Source organism: Vanessa cardui, chromosome 4, assembly GCF_905220365.1.
Source record: "Vanessa cardui chromosome 4, ilVanCard2.1, whole genome shotgun sequence".
NCBI lineage: Eukaryota > Metazoa > Arthropoda > Insecta > Lepidoptera > Nymphalidae > Vanessa > Vanessa cardui.
In genome coordinates this window covers 9,685,282-9,710,273 of record NC_061126.1, presented here as the reverse complement: position 1 = coordinate 9,710,273, position 24,992 = coordinate 9,685,282, and positions in this window count along the sequence as shown.

Genomic DNA, 24,992 nt, shown 5'->3' with positions numbered 1-24,992 from the left:
CCTTACGTCTAATGGAATAAAGATTTAACTGTCAGTGAAAAATATATGTCGGCAAATATCTGCCAATTTGTAGGTGTATGTTGAAGGTAAATAACGGACGATCGTTTACCAATGCTTTTGACAGCCCGTAGCATTGGCCAAACATTACGATCAATTTCACTGGCATTTTTTTATTCTTGCTTTCATCCGAGTTCGCCTTTAACGTAATTTTATATATGTATTTAATTATTAAAATACCGCATATTAAGCGTTTGCCTTTGAGAATACACACGAAAAACCTAAAGTTACAAATTGTTATTTAAATTATACAAATATGAGAATATATGGAACGTTTTCAACATTTTTTTATAATATTTGTAAACGTTACAATTGTTGAGGTAAAATCGAGTATTGAAATTAGAAGCTCAATTATAGCTACGTCATTGATGATAAAAAACGAACGACAAATTTAAATTTCAAAAGGAAATACAAGAAATTTTGTATATAAAGTTGAATTTAGAACGTTTGTTACTATGAATTGGTTTAACGATTGAGAAGTATAAGCTATAGAAATGAGTCTACATCGAACAATAGAAATAATCAATGAAATCACAATCAACTGTAACACGCGTCGCGCTCAATTACCGTTCAGAGGGAATCTAATCTAAGTTTAATCGGGTCGGACTCATTTAAAAACGGTTCCGCCAATTTATTATCCAAGCCAGACGCATTAACAAAAGCCCGCGACCGAAAGAAGTGGAAAAAACAGCCCAACTGCCCAACTAAGCCCAGAGGCTATCTAATAACATTTATTACTCGCCGGTCCCCAGTGTCCACTCTCAGTCGCTGATAAACTGACGCCATTTTTGCCGCCATATTTATTTATAGGTGTTTGTTTGCGATAATGTCGATGCGTGAATCGTTTATTACGCGAAGAGCCCGCAGCTGGAACGCGGCGCGGGTTTATCGCGGATTTACTATATTGGCTTTGAATTTGCAGTTAACTATTAAACCCATGCGAGTTTATAATCATCGTCCACATTTAGCAGTTTGATGCTTGCCACATAGACGAGCTTGCCTACCTTCTTAACAAGTTCAACCAAAGTTAAGCTATACCAAATGTAGTGAACGGTGTTTTATTCTCAAACATTATAAATAATTATGATAAAAACCATTTTTGGGAATCAATATTGTGTTGTAATTTTCATAATTGCGCATTCAAAACGATATTCTACATTCTAAAACAACCGCTATTTTTAACCGACTTCAAAAAAAGGAGGAGGTTCTCAATTCGTCGGGGCCTTTTTTTTTTTTTATCATGTTACCGAATTACTCGAAGATGGCTGGGCCGATTTTGACAATTCTTTTTTTGTTTGAAAGGGCATATTTTACAGGTGGTCCCATTGTCAGGAGATCAGGATCTGATGATGGAATCCTGGAGAAATCGAGGGAACTCCTCAAATTTTATAGGCACATCTATAGTGATTTCGGTTTTATTCAAAGTGCCTTGGTCATATGCTCACGAAAAGTGACATTTGATGAAGTGGAACTGATGATGAAGACCACAACTAGTAATCAGAACCTATTAGTAAGTAACTATTTTACGGGCTCAGTTCTATTTCTTTAAGATAGTCGTCAAGCAATTGATGTTAGTAAACATGCCTATGATGAAGTCTAAGCTGATGGTGGACTACCAGGAGAACTCCTCAATGATTAACGGCATTAAAGTGAATGACAAACACTACCAATTGTAATTATAAATAACAAAACAACACTGAAAAGCAGTAAATAAATTTATATAAATAAAAAAAACCGCCTTCAAAAATGAACTAAAAAGAAAAAAATAATCAGTTACATCCATATCCAATTTACGATTTTTTAATCACCTTCTGAAGGCGGTGCCAACAAAGTAAATAAAATCCTATATTGAAATCATTTAATTTGTATCGATAGTAAGGTTTGTCTAATGGTGTCATCTATACAATAAATAGATTTAGTTTTTGTATGTATGTATTATGTACCTATATGCATATATAGCAATGTTGGCACCGACTTTAAGAGGTGATTAAAAAATCGTAAATTGGATATGGATGTAACTGATTATTTTTTTCTTTTTAGTTCATTTTTGAAGGCGGTTTTTTTTTATTTATATAAATTTATTGAAACTCATACTCACTCACTCATACAACTCATACTCGTACTCACTCTGTATCTCACTCAATGTTTACTCATTTCAAAGATAAGGCAAACCACATGAGACGCCGGCATCTCATACATGCTGGGGAATTTTCCAGATTCTAGCCTGCTGCTAAGAAATTCTTGACAGAATTTTTTTATACTAATTTACAATCCGCTCCTGAATTCCATCCCTAGTCTTCTGAATCTAAGATATTAGTACCATATGAAATTTTAACTTACTTACGTAATCAATGTGCCACAACCTTGGATAATAACGTTTTATGGACTTATGGTACGGGCTGATGATCATGATGGACTTATCCATTACCTCTAACACCAAGGGACTTAGTGGTTGCAGTCACACCTGGACATTCACTTTTCAAGTGCCTTCAACTGGAACACAACAATACTAGGTATTGCTTGATTGTTTGGTGGTGGAGTATTTTATTTGTAGATGGTACCTACTTAGACGGGCTTGCACAAAGTATTTATTTAGTATATAATTTACAATTCTATCATTATCATTGACGATTTTAATAGTAAGGATATAAGATCAGTTTTGTTTTTTAGTTTTAGTAACATTCTCAAAAAAATGTAAGTTTATGACTTATTTAGATATGTATGATAATTGTTCAATTGTATTAGCTTCGTTGAATTATGAGCAAATATTAATTTGATTTCCTTTCAGTTTCAGTCAACTTGGATCCAAAGCTGCAAATAGGACCACTCTGTAGGACGTTAATTCTCACTGTCCCGTGGTAAATTTATTACATCTACTGAACTGATCAATTCATTAGCCATCTTTCATTTTTTACAATCAGTCTTGATTTCATCTAACATATATTGTCCATATGTATATTTATATCATTTAGTATTGTACTTTAAACAAACAAGGTGAAAGTTAAAGACAGATACATAATTATCTTTATATTTAATTAATTCTATGCAGAATTTGAAATTATACTGCATACGATATGTAATGATATTGCGTATGTCTAAAAAGGGATTTTTTATACTAGGTGTTATCTCTAGTTGAAGTGCTACTTCAGTGTGACACATTGTGCAAAATTTTCTTTTTTTTAATCGTGTTTTTCTCCTAAATCTTCTTAACCCAAATACGTGAATTGAATCAATTCATAGTAAATATTAAAGTATGTATATTAAATTAAGTATAAATGCTAATGTTACTTCATTATTTATTATCTTAATAACAAAAAACCACCGGGCGCTAAGTCTTAAAATACACGAGCGTATTTCTCAATCAGTAGAGTAAAGACTCATTCGGAAGTATCTATTAATCATATCGATGGGCTGGGCGAGTGTTGGCAGGATTTATACGTTAAGTTTTCTGCCTCGCACGCATCTTGCAACTAATGACGCCGATCACGAGTATAAATGGATTCCTGTGTGAAACACTGAATCAACACCTTATTATTTATGTTATATAATGTCGAAATAAACATGTCACCATTTAGTTTATTATATCTTTTATTTTTACCGAAAATAAGTCCTTAAGGTGCAAATCGTAAAACTAGACGACTGGACTCATATATCTGGCTCATTTTAATATAATATTAATGACTTAACTATAATGTAACCAAAATCAGTACATTATAAATATATTAAAATGTACTTAATTATTAAACAGAGAAGCAATATTCATATTTATAGTGAAAGAAATAATACCCTGTCCTGAGAAAAATCGGTGAAAGAATCTAAAGGCCCTTTTTTTGGTGTAATTTTAGTAGATAAGGTTGTCTTTTGTATGTTTTTGTAAATATACTGGAAAATACTTTATATTTAAAACAAAACTGACTACTGTAAAAAGCAGTAAAACAAAACAATAATCATGAAACAACGTAGAGATTTTTAAGTTGACTGTTTAATATACCTGCTATTGATAAAAACGTATTATTTCAATAAAATATTTATTTTGAACAACGATTATAATTTAATATCAAGTCAAAAAACTCACTAGATTTGAGCAAGCAAAATAAAAGTTGTTATTAATATTTAAATTTAACATAAATTAAAACTACTTGTACATTTAAACTATAATTTAAAGTAATGTTTGTTTCAAGTGGACAGCAAAATCCTTCACATAAATTGTAAGGAGGTTAGAGTTAGCGAAATACGGAGAGCGCCCGAGGGACTCGTCCCGCACACAAATCATGGTGTCTACCACTTCGGACATCCACCTTACCACGTCAAGGAGGTTACGTTGTATCACTTTGCCGCCTGAAATGTAAATACGATTTCATTTTGTAGCATATACATATAAGCATCTATAGGATATTCTGTAATAAAATAATTTAAGCAAATCATGGATCGTATTATAGGATGCTATAATTGAACTTTGATTGTATTGTAAACGTACCTATAACTGAAATACTGTTTGCTTTTCACAAAATAAGTAGAATATTTAAAACCTCATATATATATCAAATTATTTATATGAATATATTATTTCGCTGGGGAAAACTTAAAATACGAAAAAAAACTGTTTTAGCACTTATTTGATTTTGATAATACTCCAGTTCGACTTTTTCGAATTATCGAGATTCTTAAAGTAGTAGTTTAAAGGTAATATTTGTACAATGGATATCCAAATTTTTTTTTTCAATGGTGTATACCCTATATTATCATACCCTTGAAAAGTAATTGATTTGAGTAGTGTAAGCGCAGTGGTATAATAGCATTCCTATAAGCTAGTACAAAGACAATTCAAAGTGCTTTTAAAGTATATTTTGATTTAGTTATTTCAAGATATAGTACATTTGTAGCAAATTTAATCAACGACTTGCTTACATAGCTAATCCAAACGATGACCAAACCACAAAGAAGCCTTCTATTCATCTCTTCGGATAGCCCAATACCCCAGACACGCATTAGCCGGCCCTTGTCTTTGCGCTTTGATTTGTGGACGGCTACAAGAGATCAATTGCCTCTGGCCATGTTTACCGAGCCCAGTTTACCCAAAAAGTTCAATCGAGTTTCTCTTTGTAATATATCTTACCTTTGTTTACAAAACTATCAAATTGTTACATATATTATACACGTATTATTATTATCATTAAAAAATTAAAATAACTTATTTTAATTTTTTATTTTAACAAACAATTTTAAATCGTCGCATATGTAAATTTTATTTAAGTTATCACTACATTTATGATATACAATATAGATGAATGTACAGAGTAGACCGACGTAAAACCTTCTTTGTCTGTATTTGTGTTTAGAATTCAATGAAACCTTTTTTTAGTAAGAAATAAGTGTTTACAAATAAAAAAGAAATCAGTTGGCTTTTAATATACCAACCAAAAAGTATGAATATAATAATAATAATATGGAATAATGATTATCTGTAATTATGAAAACTACTAACATAATATTTTTATAAGTCAATTCGTGCGGGGAGTTTTTAAAATAATTATATTTTGTAAGGAATTTTAAATTAAGATTATCACTGTCTAGTATCATTTGTAACAGTCAAAGCAATGACTGCTGAAATCTCGTGATTCATAATTAATGACATCCGAGCGAGGCGGATTTTTCATCGACGAGAAAAAATGCCGCCGACGGAAAAATAATCGCTCGAAAGCGTCACTCATTTATGAAGGTAAATCGCTTGCAAAAAAGAGTTGATATTTGTGCTTCATCATTTTTATTATCTCAAGCTGTGTAAGTGTTACCTTATTTAAAGTATCATTATTTATGAATTGAATTTAATAACCAACATTAAACACTTATAATTATTTATTTTTTCTTTCTTCAGTAAACTGACAAGCAATTCTCTTTATTTATTACCATTGCCCATAGACAGTTGCTTAGAAAAACCAACTTATATTTTGATGAATGAATTTAATTTTCAACCGGCGAAGTCCAACAGCTAGATACTTACTAAGATTTGTGTAATTTATTTATATATTTATTTATTACTTAAACTGTCGCCTGACATTGTCTGCTATGTACTATATACCGATACCGATTCGCCCTGGATCGCCCTGTATATTGGTATAGTAGATTTTTTAGTTAGAGAATATACAATACAAAAGTCTCCTCGTTTATTTATGTGATAATTTTTCATAAGCGGACTCAAGTGTATACGCTTATATCTCAATCGAATACAGTCGTTTCAAATCCGAACCACCACTAAATTGTCATAAGTTTTATTTTTGCGTATTTGAAATCACGTTACGCTTTTTGATTAAGGAAAATATCGTGAAATTCTTTTTATATGGGATGAAAATGATGTCAAAAGGGTACTCACCATATTTCACACTGGCTTTGAAAATTCTCCGAACAGTACATTTGAACCTTTTCTTTCTACGCATCTTTCGAGACAAGTACAGGTGTATAAAACATGTATTTCTTCTTCAAATGCATATTCATATTTCTTATGTTTATATAAAAATATTTCGTCAACTACAACAACGTTCATATTGCGTCATTTTTACACAAATCCATAATGAATATCTTAGATTATTCAAACTCTCGACAAATTATATCTCGATAATTTGTTGTCAAATGGTTTATTTTGCTTTTGACAGCTAGCGTTTGAAAAAGACTACAAGCATGCTTACTTACATTATAGTAATTAAAACTAAATAAATAAAATCATTACAATTTTATAAGTAATATTCAATTTAAGATTAACAAAAATGATTTATGAAATTTGTACTGTGAACCTGATACAACTTGGGCTTGGACTTGGATATACATAAAAAAAAGATTTGACATATCATTCACTTTTCAAGTCTTATCACTAATAATAACAATACAAACTTTTAAACATACTAATAGATACAACTTCAACTAAGTTTCCTAGAGAGTTAAATGGGTTACACACATACATATGTACTAGTGACATCTTAATGTCAAAATCGCAGATTAAATCTATGTATATTCGACTTTTATCTACAATGACGTGATATCGGCTTTGCACTAAAACGGAAATATAAGATAAAAAATAAGCCTTAAAAAAGGAGTACTCAACCGGAAACGAGAGGCAGGAAGACGACAGCGCAGCGTCGCCGCTCGGGCAAATTAAAAATTAACCGAGTATCCGTTTCCGGTAACCGTGATATTTTCTGTTTTTATTTTTGTCACGGAATCTATTACAAAATGCTCTTGTTCGTTGACAGTGTTAGAAATATAAGAAACATAATCATTTTTGTTATGCCTTATTTCAAAGATGAGTTACGATTATCTTATTGCTGCAACTTAGATATATTATAGTTCTAACAGTCTAATAATTTTCACACACACACATAGGGAAATAAACCGTGTAGGTACGATAACCAACACATATTAGCAATTACCTATTATTATCACACTCTTCTGATATTATCACCATAGCATGTAAAATAAAAAATATATAACCTACTAACAGTTCGAGTATCGTTTCGGAACGAAAATAGATACTGTGACTGTGAGCGTCGAATTTTGTAAACGGCATTGCTGTTGTTATTGTACTAGAAGATCTCTTTTTAAGTGATTGTGATATTCCAATGACATATATACGTAGACTCTTCATTATATTGCTAAAATATTTATAGATGTATCAGGTTATTCGAGTTTATTAGTTTTAATACATTCATCAATAAATAACATTCTGTTCTATTAATTATAACAAAATACGATTCAACAATGAATTAAAAATATGAATACTATTTAAAATCAGACATAATATGTCATAATATTATATCAATTGATTGAAATGATAAAAAAGTATTAATCTTACATTAAAATTGTTCTTATAAATTATAAAAACATACGTAATACTACTAATTCTAAACGTAACACTGAAGTAGCTTTAAATATGTATAAAGATTTTCGAATCGTCAAAATGTACATATATTTGGCACACGTAGTCGTATACTATCCGATCGCGTTGAATTCAACTCCGGTTTATTCCAAATACCACCTACCCATGAGTACCCATGTTGCAAACTAAAATTCTAATTCCTTTATTGAACATGGAAGCATTACACTTATTTATTGATAGTTAAATTAAACATTACCATCGGTTCGGAAAAGGACCTGAGAAGAACCTTGATCTTAGAAGGACTGGCGAAAGAAGAGACATTTTTAACTTTACCCTTTCGTAAATTCAAATCGTTTATCAAAAATACATTAGTAAAAAAAGCATATTATTCGATACAAGATTTTGTAGATGATAATAAATCTTGGAATTAATAACTGTTGACTTCCAGGCAGGATACATTACATACATATATAATTGTATTTTTAAGTGTTGAAAAGAGTAGCTACTGCGTGTCTTGCCAGTTCTTCTCGGTAGAATCTACTTTCCAAACCGGTGGTAACTTCACTTAATTGTTAAATGACGATTCAAAAGTGCTTGTAAATGCCCACTTGAATAAAGTTTATTTTAATTTTGATTTTGATTTTTCAAACTCAGCGCGTCTTTTTTAGTCAATGTTATTAAATACATATTTTGAATGTGAATAGAGATAGACAGGATCGTTTGATTCCAAAGGTGAGCTATTAATTATAAACTCACCAATTGTATAATAACCTTTCGCACACTAGCGTTCCTAAACATTTTTTTAATTACATATTATACCTATATTTAAACGTGTGTGTCTTTACTTATTACATAACTGACAATAGATGTTCTAGATAAATTTTCAGTATAATAGAGACGGGTGCGAAGAGACACACACAGTCTCAACTTTTCTATATACGAAGTAAATGGCGTCGAGTCCTAACAACTTTATTTATATAACATGAAGCTGAAGAAGTGTCTCTCTCTAGTCTGCAGAGAGGATCTTAGTGGGCGTTCCCAACGCAGGGCGGAGCTTGAGACGGACACTCCTTGGATTTCTCTTTTTTACTTCAACGAGTATTTAGGTACGCTTCGTCCAATTAAGCATGACCTATGAAATTTCTCACAGCTTCTCTCCTCTCGTATCGTTGTAAGCTAACAAGGAGACGTGGGAGGTCGTACGAACTGGCCATATTTATGTAAGCGTAGCAACAAAGCTCCGAACAACTTTAGTCGTTATCGCATTTATAAAGTTCTCGAGACGATTCCATTTTATGGGGTGTTTTGTACGAGATAAATTTTATTTTTGTTGTCTACTTACTTTTGTTTTGTGGTGTAATCAAGTTTAATGTATTATTGCGTTTTAGTACTAATATTAACTTTTTATTTGATAAAGCTAAGAACAACGCAAAATTATAAATATAATTGGTAAAATATTTAAAAGATACTTTGTTATATTACGACGGCAATATTCTTAACAAAACGTTTAAATAATTTTGATACTTCGTCCATGAGATACTTTTTTTACGAAAGCAAGCATATATGGTCATAAATAAATTGCGAAAAAATATCTGTAATATACATTTATTTATTTTCATTTTTCACCAACACAAAGGTAAAATAAATATTTTTATAGTCGTGTGTAGTGTGAGAGAAATATATTTATTTATTTATTTTAATAATTTATTGAAGATAATAACCTTTAGGTCAAACAGAAAACGATGAAGACGAATTTAATTTAATTAAAACAATAAAAGCAAATACATTAATAGACCATTGGAAGTAAAACCACATATTACTTATAAAGTAAATAAAAACATAATCTCTCTAAATGAATCGCGCCCACAAGATTGATAGAACGTCATAAATACATCACGCGAGAACCCGTATCATGAGGAGATTATACGAAGAAATACATCAACTAAGACTACAGTAATGAGTGATGGATGAACTCGGAAGATCTCTAACAGATTATAACTAACTTATTATGTCTATAGGTACTGATATAAATGCATCGATTATTTTGATAATATTATTTCAGTATTCCTACTCCTTTGGACATAATTGTTAAGACCAACAACGTCAATTTTGTATAATTTTTCTATAAATAAATTCATTTTGATAAACGTGGCTTTGAAAGTTGAATGTTTTATATTTTTTGGATTTCGTACATCTTTATTAATATTGTGCTCTTTTGTTACGAGTGAAACCTTAGGCGACAACTAGTCGGTTAATATTTGCCTAGTATCCATATAAACTGCCATTTTCGATTTCATATCTGTAGGTATTTATGTTACACCACATTTTCGTTTTTACATATTTATATATCCACCCGAACCACCTTGATGTCCAAAAATCCACAGCTAAAGTAAAACTTTCTAAGACGTTATCTGCCTGGCAAAACTCTGTGCCACTGTGTGGAATCAGCATTTGCCAGCAGTTTTCCAAAACGATACGATTTAGGAACCTTCAAAAATGAGCCTACACATTTCCTTAAGGCCGGCAACGCATCTGCTAGTTCTCTGGTGTTGCGGATGTCCATGAGTCCCTTTCCATTAGGTTAGCCTACAACCCGTTTGCCACCTATACCATAAAAATATATTGTTGGAATAAACAAGCAACATCTGCGTCAAGTCACACAACTTACCTTTAAAAAAAAAAACAGGCGGGAGATTCGTAGTTGACAGATTGAGATCGCGAATATACTTATTACGATGTATTGTGATTATTGATGGTTATTTGTGTTGTAGACTAAATGTTTTTCTATTGTGGTAGATTGATTGTTATTTTAAATTAAAGATAATCGTTTTAGTGGTTAACCTACTTCCTACTTCAGGTTCTAAAAATATATATTTCAAAATTTATAGGTTCATTACGTTTAGTCGTTTACCATCATATCTTTTAAATTGTTATTTTACTAGGAATAAATAGTAAATTAGGAATGCGAAGAACTATTACTTCAAATAAAAAATATATATACATAATTTCAAATCATAGGTGCTTACAAGAATACCAAGAAGTTATTATCATCGTGTCTGTACGATACACCCGTAGTATATTAATTAAATATATACGGAGCAAATGAACATAACTCAAAAGCGAACTCTCCGACCGAACGCAACACACGGAACTACTGGCTACCCTTATCTCTGCCACTTCCTTTGCCGTTCAATTGTGTGGACAACGGAACGTATTCAACTACGTGAACAGCTACTAATGTTCTTACAGATACGCCTCTTCGAGACTCGTGTGGCAATAACGACATGTTGTATCTGACATTAAACTCAGTAAATATACACAAAACTGAAGCAACGTGTTCGTCGCTTGCGGAGTTATTAACGATTTTTACTTGGTGGTCTGTTAGACCCCACGTCGATAGTTAAAGGTTAGGTTGATCATTTTGAGAGCTTTTGATTTATGCAAGTGGAAAAATCAGAAAACCGACAAATATAAAATTTGATCATGTTCAAGCGTATATTATGTATAAAGGTAATATTATTGTATAGCATTTACAAAAGACAAACTGACGTCAAAGACTGCGATTGGACTTTCAACGCTATTATAAAATTGTATCGATTGTTACGAAATGAACCATTTCTTAAGTAAAGCGCATACTATTTACCCATAGACATTGGCGTTGTATGAAATATGTACCATTTCTTAGGACAATGCGCCACCAACCTTGGGAACTAAGATGTTATGTCCCTTGTGCCTCTCGTTGTGGTAGTCCACTGACACACTCACCCGTCAAACTGGAACACAACAATGCTGAGTGCTGTTGATTAGCAGTATAGTATATAAATCTTACAATCTGTCCACCCTGACTTTACCTTTAAAGTTAAAATTTACAGAAACTATTTATCAGTGGACGACTGCGTCACGAAATAAATAACTGTCAGATATCATAATCGGAGCTATGGTTTCGGAGATCTCGTGATTAGTGGTATTGAGTTTTTATAATGATATAAAAAATTTGTATTTTTCCAAATAATGCTCAGTTTTCACTATCAATTTTTTCCAATACATTTACCTCTCTGATAAACCTTAATTTAATATATTTCTTATAATACTTTAATATAACTTATGATGTATGTGCGAAAATTATTTTTTAAGACGTGAGACTATTTTGTATTTGGTGATATTTTCAATACGATTAAATTTTATTTCATTGAACTAAATTATGCAATCAAATTAAGGCTGCACTAATACTTTATGTATCTAAATAGTGTGTATATAGCCAGGGCCCGTTGTTGGTTCTGTATATATTCTTGTTTGATTGTGTGATAACGAACTAAAGGTGATTTACACAAGTAAAACTGAAGTGTGATGTGAAGTGTACTAATTCATTAAATACACCGTACATTAAGGCGACGTCACAATGAATCCACCATCGAGTTGTGCTTAAACACATTCAATTTGGCACTTACACCCCATTACAGAAAATTATTGATGTCACCTACATTACATTGTGTGAACTCAACCCTAAGAGCTATTTATATACCAGTGTGCGTAACGTCCTTGTTAATACGTGCGTGTAATTGTGTGCGTTATCTGAAAGATTCCACTTCATTTCCCTCGACCCGCACATGACGTCACACATTATAAATATAGCTTCTTCTATTCAGTGTTATATTATAACATATACGCATGTTTTTATAGTAGTAATATACATGTCACATGATTTGCGCGCTTAATGACATAATAATGATATCAATGTTTGTTAAAGAAGAAAAAAACAAAATATACTTTATTCAAGCACACTTTTACAAGCACTTGAATCATCATTTAACAAATATATATTAAGTGAAGATACCACTGATTCGAAAAGTAGATTCTACCGAGAAGAACCGGCAAGAAGCTCAGTAGTTACTCCTTAACAACATTTAAAAATACAGTCATGTTCGTTAATTACAATTATATGTATATGTGTGTAATTTGTCCTGCCTGGAAGTCAACAAATATTTCACGGTCTTTTTTTCATTGATTGGGCAGCTAAAAAAATATATTTTACTCGGTTTAATTCTTGTATCTATTTATTTGAGGCGTGTTATCCTATTGTAAATGATCCTATATTCGTTCGGTATATGTAAAAACAGACATTTAAATTCTCTGATATCAATTATGTAAACATAAATACGGAATGTAAGTATCAGCGGTGTGCCGTCGGTCGTCGGTCGTCGTTTAGGAAATGAACGTCAGCTCTTTTATCTAAATGGGAGTACGGGGACGTAAAAATGGCGTAAAATTCCCGTTTGATACAATAAATAATGAAATAAAATTTTTACCCACATGATGCTTAATGTGGTACGAGTTATGACTGTAATCGTAGTAACGTTAAATATATACGATTATATTGTGTATTCCTAATTTAATAAAACGTTAGATATTACTAATGTTACTATAAAGGTGAGCCAAGTTGGAACAGTGGCTAGAACTCGTACGTCTTAACAGATGATTACGGATTCAAACCCAGGCAAGCACCACTGAATATTCATCTGCTTAATTTGTGTTTATAATCTATCTCGTGCTCGGCGATGAAGGAAAACAGCGTGAGGTTATCTACATGTGTTTTCATAAAGATTCTACCACATGTCCATTTCACCAACCCGCATTGGAACAGCGTTGTGGAATATGTTCCAAACCTTCTCCTCAAAGGGAGAGGAGGCCTTAGGCCAGCTGTGAAAAATTTACAAGCTGTGGCTGTTGGTGTACTGTAATAAAGAAAGAAGAAGTATATCATATAAATCGTTCAAAACAAAATTACCTGGAATCATAATTGAAAATGAAACAGGTCTATAAAAACGAACGTTCACAAACAAGGAAAATAATTGTTCGAAAAGAGAAACAGCAAACAAAACACGGCACAAAAGCTGTAGAATTCCGCAACCTTCTCGCCGGCGTGTAATGAAGCCATATCTTTAATAGCCGCGATAAGGGCGTTAAATGTTTGCGCACACGCCAAATAATAAGCGACTCGATCATTTACCGCGAGGGGTGAAGTTTTGACGAGAAAAAAAGAATATTCGCTCTTTTGATCGTTACCGCTTATCGGTAAATGATATGGCCAAAATTGATTCGGGGTCTTGGTTCATTAAATTTTGAGGGATCATGTGACATGTACGCAAATAATTAGCTCGTTTTTTATACTTTATTACAAATTAACCAAATATTTCTACAAATTATTGTTTCTTTTCTTTCATTATTTTTGTTTTTTGATGTATGTAGGCGGACATGCACATGGGGTACCATTGTCTCTCGGTTGTCACCACCACCTTGCGAATAAATATGTTATGGTCCTTGTGTAGTTACACGTGTTCACTTACCCTTCACACAAGAAAAAATAATACTAGTTACTGTTATTTGGTGGTAGGTAGTGGTATCCAGACGGACAAGCCCTGCGACCGAGTAAATATTAGTTTAATAAATAATAAAGATGATGGAATGATAATGATTACAAATAAGTATACATTGTTTTTATTTATTCATTTGATTAAAAATTATACAATGTTGCAGATTTAGTAATTTTATTTGCAAATGAATAAGCAAACCTACGAATGAAATATAAATTCAAATTTGGTTTACATTCAGAGTTAAGTAATATGTCTCAGTTGTCCCGGTTAAGCGTTTCTCGCAGTAACTTTCTCCGATAAAGACAGATGGGTAATGTCCCGATATCCCCTATCGTTCGAACTCTTTACGGTTATTCCCCCATAAATACAACTCTAAGTAAAAACAACTTTACAGCTATCGATTTATCGTTTTATTTTATATAGCGGTGTATTACAACAACCTAAAAGGTGATAAATTCAGATCGTCTATCTCCTTAATAAATTAGTATTATTATATCATATTATAATCATTGTTTAAATGTTATTTGTTTTTAATTGATTACTATCGTAATTTTCCTTTTTTATCAAACAGAAGCTTTATATGCCATTGCTGAGGTTAGAACTCCATTCCTAGATATTTTTGTGAACATTTAATAGTTAAATTTTGTCTACGGTGGTCACCACTATTAACCATCAGGGGGCCCGTTTTCCGATCACATTTCAAAAACCCATTACACACATTTCATTGATGAAAATTAATAATTTTAAAATTATTATATTATATTATTTATTTTTGAGTATCTAGATTTGCAAAAGGGCCATAGGTACGTCATCACTGTACATAGTCATTGGCGCAGTAAGAAATATTAACCGATACTTACACTGTCAATAAGCCACCGACCTTGGAAACTACCATGTTATATCCGCTGTGTCTGTAGTTACACTGGCTCACCACACTCTTCAAACCTACATAGGTAGCATAAACCTACCCAGTAAGTGATAACGAAAACTCATTGGTTTTGTTTAAAAAACGACAATTATCTGCAAAAATTCAAAACACTAATCAAACATTCTCCACTTATCGCCACGGACACCGTACAATGGTTCAAACTAAAGGGAAACAAGTTGCAATCCCATATCAAATAACTGGAGGAATGACGTGCAGAACTAACTTCGTTTTAGACCGCCGACACAGTGCTGAATAGATCAGCGAACATGTTTTAACATAATTTTTCCGCTACGCTCGTTACTTCGTAAAAAAATTTATATTAGGTTACTTGATTAATAATGTGGGAAAAACGAAAATTATTTTCTTTTCTGTTTGATATTTCCACCACCTTTCTGTATTGTGCATATATATGTATACAACATGAACAACAATTTTATCCGCCGTATACAGGTGTTCATTTTTGGTTCACAGACAAAATATGGGTAAAAAATATGAACGTAAAATGCATGCAAAAATTACCTGCGCTCGTTCATACTTTAACGATTCTGTAAAAACGAACTTGCATTTGAAGATATCGATAGCAAAAAAACCTATAGTTTAAAAACATACGATCTGAAAATACGTTGTTTTCCACTATGGTTTGTATTATAATCAACAAAAAATAATTGTACAAAAAATGATATAAAGTTTGTTGAAATTTAAACGGTCGTGTGTCATACAAGTAAATTGCTAGATGAATATTGTTTCAAACGGAATTAGGCACGCGCCGCTGGGACAGGGATCACTTATAATTGTTATTTTATTCATAGAAATAACAGTCCTACGGGACGTTGGATAGGTGAACAAATATTTTGACTCCTCGAGCACCTTTTAGCGCGTATGAATGACGCAAACATAGACTTGAGTTAAATATATATTCTATTTGGGCATTCAAAATGTTTTCAACGGTCATATTTTCACACCGACTAAAAAAAAAAAGTTCCCGCCAATTTGTTTCTATGGAGGGTTTAAAGCTGCCAGTAATGTAAGCAAATACGGATTACAGTATCAAGCAACCTGTAGCCGTGAGATAACCCGAACCGAGTTGTCCAAGTTTATCCCGCACAATCATCCCGCAAATCCCGTATCATTAAGTATCGCTAAGAAAGCGATTCGCGGCCATTACCATGTTAATAACGTGGGGGAAACGACGATTAATCAACTTGACGTTTAGACACCGCAAACTAACCTCGGCGGTTGAGACAATTTTATGCATAGATTTGGACCGCGCCATTGTTGAACAGATTTGGTACTTAAGCTGCTATAAATATTCCGAGGTCGATTGTTGTCTTTCATTTATATCTGAAAATAACTAAATAAGAAGTCTGAAATCTCACTAAGAGTCAATTTTATAATTTAGGAGTATATTCTTCTATATTGTAAAAACTAGCAATATGGTTCATTATACATATGTATGTATGTTTAAAAAGACGACATTTGAAAACGGATGAAAGCTGTAGAGTTTGTATAAACAAAGCCTACATTTTACATTTATATCTTAATGTTCTATATGTCAACGAAGCCGGAGAGAAATTCATCCATCATCCTCATCATAGTATATTGATATATACAACATATAAAAAATATCGTCGACAATATTTTACCTTTTTTAGCTAAGAGACAAAAAAATCACTGTTATTTTAGTCTGGCTTATCAAAGAAAAAAGAATATCATATCCTTTTCGGTACGTAAATCAAATAAAAATATATTTTTATAATTTGACAATTAGTTACTTTTATAACACATTTTATAATATTTTGAGGGATAAAACAATACATTGGGCTATATGTAAGATACATTTAAGAACTCTATGATGAATAAACTTGTATAATACCTTTACTAGTTTAGTCAGCATAGAATGGATGCATAGTACAATATTAATTAAAAAAAAAAAAAACAATTAAAAAATTGTATTGTATCCTCAATAATTATAGCCGTATGAAGTTTGGCTGGGAGAATATAATATAGTTGAGTTCCTAATCCCGGAAATGACGAAACAAGGGTTATTTCGGAACAAAATGGCTTGCTACTAAATTTGAAATGTCTCTTTAAGACGTCATTTTATTCTATAAAATTTAACTTTCAACGGGAATAAAGAAATAATAACTTCAAAAACAACCTTGAATACCATATATACCTCTGTATTTTACTATTTATAACAAGTACGTCGTTTGAATTGTAAATGATTTAAAGAATAAAATGTATTCAAAACAATAGAAATGACCTGTTTTTTTTAACGTTCATTTAAATTATAATAGGTCGACTACATACAAATCCAACGTAACATAATGTTCGTAATCTGGCGGGCTCACCGCGACGGTCAAAAGCTGATATTTCTCCGTTTAATCCCTGTCAGATTATTTAAATTCCCACCTGCGAGCTCCTGCTTTACCTTCCGGAGGGTTTTTTTATTTAACAAAATAAAATATAAAAATATTCGTATTTGTTTTGGACGGACGGAATCCTTTAATTTTCGGGCCGGCTGCGTGACAGTTCAGCCGCTGTTCGCCCGCTGTCCGCCTGCAGTTTTTGGTAGCTTTGACGAAAATATTTTCACATTTCTAATTTTATATTTTGTTGCCACAATAATTGAAAAAGTTAAAAAGGGACCTTTAACAAAGGGCTTTATTTAAACATATGTAGATATATACTATTGTAATGTGCTACATCATCCTTTATATCATTTCTACAGTATACATAAATTTTAATTATTAATATTATTTTGCTTTATTTTTTGTTTGGTTGTTGTTTATTTTGTACCAAATCTTTATTTTATGTTACTCTGGTACTGACGTTAAAGCACGGTTTTACCCTCGCTTAAAACGTATTTAAAAATACATCCTTAAACAAAAATCATAATAATTTAAAAAAAGTTATGAGATTTCTTTTGTTTTTGTGTAAAAATGTTCCTTTTATATGCAACTTTACAGTTCATGATGAAGATAACGTTCATTTTAACTCGCCCAAGGTATTGCTTGATAATTGTTTAATATAACTTCATTTTAAAACCAAAATTCCATAGATAATCAATACCACCAAAACGTACATTGATTTACACAATAATTGATACAGTGATAACTATTTGTCATATAGGCTTTTATCTGTCACCGAAAAAGTGCATATATGTATAAAACCTAAGTATGACGACGCTCATAATTTTCGATAAGGAAATTATAAGAATAATATCATCATTAAAAATATTGATTTATTTCTTTACTCCTACTAAAATAAAAACAGGTTTTCTACATATTACACACTTAATTAACAATAAAAAGTAAGTTATTGAATCGTACATTTGTTAAAACTATAATAATAGTTTAAAACGGCATAGAACGTACGTATAAAATTCTGTCTCTCTGGTAATTTTATATCCGGTAGACAATACCATCAAAGAATGTTCCCTCATAAAACAATTAGTTGGCGAGCATTGTCCCACCACTAAGAACAGAAAAGCGCTTCGTAACTGGAATGCAGCAATTGTTGCGACCGGCTTTATTCCGCGACTGTCGCCGTCGTTTTATTTGTTTTTCTCTACTTTAAATTCTTTCCACTCGTAGTGCTTTATGTAACTTTTTCGCGCACTCGTAGCACGCAGTGTACCGCGAGAGCGTTCCGTAATGAAAACAACTTTTTGAATTAACGTCACAATGGAGTTTTTGCCATTCGACTTTCCATTGAAATATAAAACTCCTGTATCGAGCTTGAAGTTACGCGAAAAAACGTTCCGCTTTAAAATCCTTTAGCTTCACATACGAGAGGCTTAATTTGCAGTCATGTTCGAGTGCGTTTTATAATAATTTACTGAAATGTTAGCATACATTCACGTTAATTAATATATTTATGTCAAATGACGACCCCCGTGGAGGAGTGGTGTGTACACCGGTTTTCATGGGTATGCCACTCTGAGGTCCCGGGTTCGATTCCCGGCTGAGTCGATGTAGATTATCATTAGTTTTCTCCGTTGTTTTGGGTCTGGGTGTTAGTGGTACCATCGTTACTTCTGATTTTCCATAACACAAGTGCTCTAGCTACTTACATTGGGATCAGAGTAATGTATATGATGTGGTCTCATATTTATTATTTATTTATTATTATTAAATAATAACTTTGTGAGGTATAAGGAAATAGAATCGCTTCTTGACTAATTAATTCGGCAGAACCAAAAACATTGCCATCTCTTTTTAATGCGTTGAATTAAGGGATAGCAAATAAAGACAAAAATATTATTTAAATTGATGTGTTATGTGGAGATCGATAAACCGTTGTGTGTACAATCCATCGATCTTTGAACAGAAGCAGCGATTTGATTGTTCGCGATACCTCCGAATGAAAGGATTGCTCAAAACCGCAACAAGGCAGCCGATAAATCACCGACCAACTTCAAATAGAAATGTCATATTATTTCCACAAAAGATTTAACTCGAAAATAAATTATATTTTCCCCTATCCGTGCTATTGTTCACCGACGTGTGGAAGCCATACCATTCTCTGCGATATTTAAAAAACCATTAAATGCACGCTTTTGTATAGAAAAATTCAGATTGTTTTGTATCTAATTGTTTTCCTTTTGAATCCATATATTTTAATAACAAGTAGCAATTCATTATGGAAACATTTAGAGGTTCATTACTTATAATATTTTCTTTTCTAAATAAAATACAAGGAAAGAATTACAATACGCTATTTGACAATGCGAAAAATAAATTGTAAATTATTGTAATCAGTGTATATTATGAGTTTAAAAATGGTTATATAAAAGAATTTTTAATATGATATTTTTCGATAAATATGTACTAGAAATTTAAAAATCAACTTTTACTGGGTTCCTTGACTTGTATTAAATAATATAAAATGGATTTTAAAAACCAGTCAAATAGCCTATTATAAAGTCTGTCATAATTAATCTAACAGATGCAAAAGTATAAAACGTAATCGTCAATTATAATAGAAATTTATCATTTTAATTTGTATTTGATCTCAACTTTAAAGATAATGAGGTACACACTTGGCATCTCTATTTGTCTAATTGTTTGCAAATACCCTTAAAACATATTTCCGTCACGTGCTAAGCAACAAATCCGCGAATACCGCCATAAATTCCGTGCCAGTCTGATTTACAGCCACCAACTAAATGTTTGATTTGTGCCCGTAAATCGAGATGAGCCTTTGTCAGGCACAGCTGAAACATCGGTGCGTTTATTTTCAAAATAATTGATAATAATTTATTGAGTACATTTTATTGATTCACAACTTAACATATTTTAATGCAGTAATTTTTAAACGAAAAATAATGTGAATAATAAATCGTTGTGGATAAAATTTAAATTAATAGTAAACTTATTCAGTTAAATTCACGAATAGTTTAAATAGAGGCATTGAGCAAAATTAAGATGTCTGAAGAGGTAGTAATTATGATCGTTGTTATGTGTTAATGCAATAATACAAAAGTACCAACTTTAATTAGCTTAATTCAGCGCCGACTTGCTCAGCGAGTGCTCTATTCAAACCTACTAATGTGTAAGCGCGATAACGTATAGCTTAAGACTAAACTGCTAACTCATATAACATTCATTAACTTTAATGTTTATATCGGATAAGAAATAAATTACTAAGATTATATCCATACTTCTACTACTACATACTAATATTTTGACCTCCGTGGTTGAGTGGTGTGTACACCGGTTTTCATGGGTACGCCACTCTGAGGTTCCGGGTTCGATTCCCGGCCGAGTAAATGTAGATTATCATTAGTTTCCTATCTTGTCTTGGGTCTGGGTGTTTGTGGTACCGTCGTTACTTCTGACTTTCCATAACAAAGTGCTTTAGCTACTTACATTGGGATCAGAGTAATGTATGTGATGTTGTCTCATACTCAAAAAAATATATATATTGCTTTTAAATGTGAACGTAACTCTGTCTGACTGTCGCTTTTTCAGGACCAAACCGATGAACCACATTTGTTGAAATTTGTTATAAAGCAAGCTTGAACTTCAAAGAAGGACATTCGTTTCTTTTTTATCTAACTCGTGACAAACGCGAGCGAGCCCCGGACGATAACTAGTGAAAAATAATTACATGGTATATATTTACACTGAACTGAATACGGATTAATCGATGTGATGTTGTTGTTGTAATAGTTTTCATGACTTGGCCGGTGAGGCAGTTAGTATTTCGTTTTTCGGTCATGAAAATATTTATTTACTGAAACGAGTTTGTATGATATGGACATAAATTTTGGCAGACGTTCTATGTAGGAGGAAAATGGAATAGTATGCGCACGTCGCCGAGGGCGCTAGGCGAGCGCGAATAAATCCAATAAACAGGAGCAGCGGCTGCAATGTCGTTAATTCGACGATTTAAATCGGAAACACGCGATAAATTTGCCGCACAGCGCTTTTGAATTCAAATACCGCCCAATTTGGATACTACAATGTTAACTATTGTGGTCTAACCGCCCCGTGAAACTTTATGTGAACTTATATATTGCAGATGAATTTAATATTCTGATTGTCAACATAATCAAAATGTAGTTTAGTTTATTATATGAAAAATATGATATAATAAAATTTTATACATATTTAATATATCATAAGATAACTTCAACTAGAACCTTTGAAAAAAATGAGAACCGTTTTGAATGTTCTCTTTCTTAATTTTATATATTAAATAAATAAATGTACCTAGAACTTAATTTCTATCTTTTTTTTAAATTATTTGTATAAATAAATCTGATTTCTCCCTACCACTTATTATTGAAGAAATTCTTCATACACGTTAAAAGTATTTGTAAGCTAATGTCTGTCACTTAGTAAGTTTTCCATAAATATTTAACGTAGCGCAGCATCCCACAGTTAATAATACATTGATAGGTTTGATTTCACCCGACCCTGTTCGCTTTTTGTTGGTAATTTATGACCCCATAGATATCGATACGCCACCAACGGTATCATGAAATATTAAATGCATTACAAGTGGCATATAGGACGAAAGATGAGGTAAGAAAAACGTTTTTATTTCAATTGTGTACGAAAGAATTGAAGGGATTTTAAAAACATTTATTAGTCAAGTTACTTATAACATTTGTTTTATATTTCTTTCTATTTAGATATTTGTTATTATTTTTTTTTAATCACCAATATTTTACTGTATGTATAGCACACAATAAAACATTTTGTAATTCTTTTGGCTGAAAATTTCAATGACAAGCATATATAGACTAGAGTTAAACATAAATGTGTGTGTAAGAATAAATTTATTATACGTTGCATAATAAAGAGCCGAGATGGCCCAGTGGTTAGAACACGTGCATCTTAACCGATGATTTCGAGTTTAAACCCAGGCAAGCACCACTATATACATGTTCTTAATTTGTGTTTATAATTCATCTCGTGCTCGGCGGTGAAGGTAAACATCGTGAGGGGCTTCCTCACGATGTTTGCTTGTGTCTAATTTCATTCAAATTCTGCCACATGTGCATTCCACCAACCGGCATTGAAACAGCGTGGTGGAATATGTTTCAAGCTCTCTTCTCAATGAGGGAGGAGGCCATTAGCCCAACAGTGGGAAATTTACAGGCCGTTACTTTACTTTACTTTTTTACATTGCATATATGACGCATAGAAGTATAACACAGCCTCACTGGGCTGCTATTGAAGTGCCTAACAACAATCAAAACACTAATTACTGTTACTTCAGTCTGTTACTTTAGTCCAGGCAGTAATTCGAACATAGAATTCGAGATTTTCGAAGGCAGTTACACGTATGTATACGTGTAGAATACTGAGTGTATTGAATATAATTTATATTTAAAAAAAAACCTACAAACATTAATATTATTAGAAATAGAATTAAGAAATGATATTTTTTAAATATTTCAATGGCGGCCAACAGACATTTCATTATATGACAGGCTAATCGCTAAATATTCTGACAGCTAAGCGAATGGACGATTATCGCCAACCAGTCGTTCTTATATATCCGGTAACAGTGTTGCTATTTGTGATTTTAATTTTCTTCTAATAATATAATATTTTAAGCCAGGGTATGTCTTCATTTTTCTCTCGGCGATCGTCGTTCGGTGCCAACTTTCGCCCGCACCCACGAAATGCTATCTCGCTTAGGAATCACACAAAAGTTTATTCGTTCGCTTTTATCGCGGAACTGTAGCGCGTTAGTAAAAATGATTTATACGATTTATCATAAATAACTTATTTCGATTCATGGTGAAAAAACTATTCTGTATGTGATCCCTTTTATGCATTAGATGAAGGGGAAATTATATTTTGCGTGGAATAGGAACAAGGATTTTAATTTTAATGTCTAAATCAGTGCTGTACCTATACACATTTATGATGATACTATTCTAGCTTCAATTAGGCATATCTCCAATGAGGGCTTTTGTATGTTATCTATTTACAAACTTGCACGTATCGAATACGGCACTTATGCTCTTTTTTCAAATTAATTTTTGCAATATGCTGTCTAGCTGGGAATATAAGGGTCCAAAAGTTACTAGATACCGGATGTCTTTAAAGCCATAATAGGACGTATGGGATAGCTAACACATTCCATTGCAACGCCTTGGTGTGTACCGGGTACCCTCGGCGGTGCCCAGCCTTCTCTAAATAGGGATAGACCCCCTTACATTGCTCTATAACGTGTCTCAGGTAATGCAATAATTATCTTATTCCTTATGAGATAGTCCTCAACGCAATATATAGTATGGATGATTTATATCATACATGGTTTTTGATAATAGCTGGTGCCCGCGACTCCGTTCGCGTGACTTCAAGCAACAAAAACTGAAAAGTAGGGGTATTATATAATTGTCATATCTATGCGTCTTTCGTGTCATTGTAATTTTCAAATGGAAGGACAGATTTATAAATGTTATTCATAGATGACTTATTTGAATGTTACCATTGATACAAATTTAACCACAAACAACCCAAAGTTTTACATTTATAATTTAATCTTGTAATATTAAACACTTGTTATTTATTTGAGTAACTGCGTAATTAATGTATATTAATTATACAATACTACTCGCAGCGCCGTCGGGGATTAAGGCATTGACTTTTTTTGCAGTTGCGAATACATGACAGAGCTACCAAAGGCTGGCTTAACAAAGAAAACGAAGTTTTTGGAATGAGAAGGAACCAGGGTATAACAATAAAATCATATACGCTGTACCTATTTATAGTATATTTATTTCAAAAGCAAAGGGATGCAACACCACTGAAACTCTTTAAATAGGATTTACACTTATCAGCTCTGGTTCCATAAAATCCCAAATTCAATAAAACAAACGCTATATGTTAATCTTAGGTTGCAACACTATATTATTGACAACCGCTTTCAAATCAGTTCAGCTGTTTTCGAGATTAGATTTTGAGCGGTAACAAAGAACTATGGGATCTATTGCATTAATAGATACCTCCCTTATAATATTTTTTTCTCAAATATCACCCATGTACAGTTTCAATCAGTTAGAATTTAATTATGTATATGGATCGATTATATAAAACAAATAATGACTAGAATGTGTATTTAAAACGTGTTGCGTGTTTTATAAATAATGCTATCATAAAAGAGTATATAAAAGAGTTTTTCGTTTTTTTATTTTGATAATATCATTTGTACATTATTCGATAGAAGTTTTTACAAAACAACAGAAAGAGTTACTGACAAGGGTCCGTAATAAAGTATCGAATGATCCCTCATAACACTT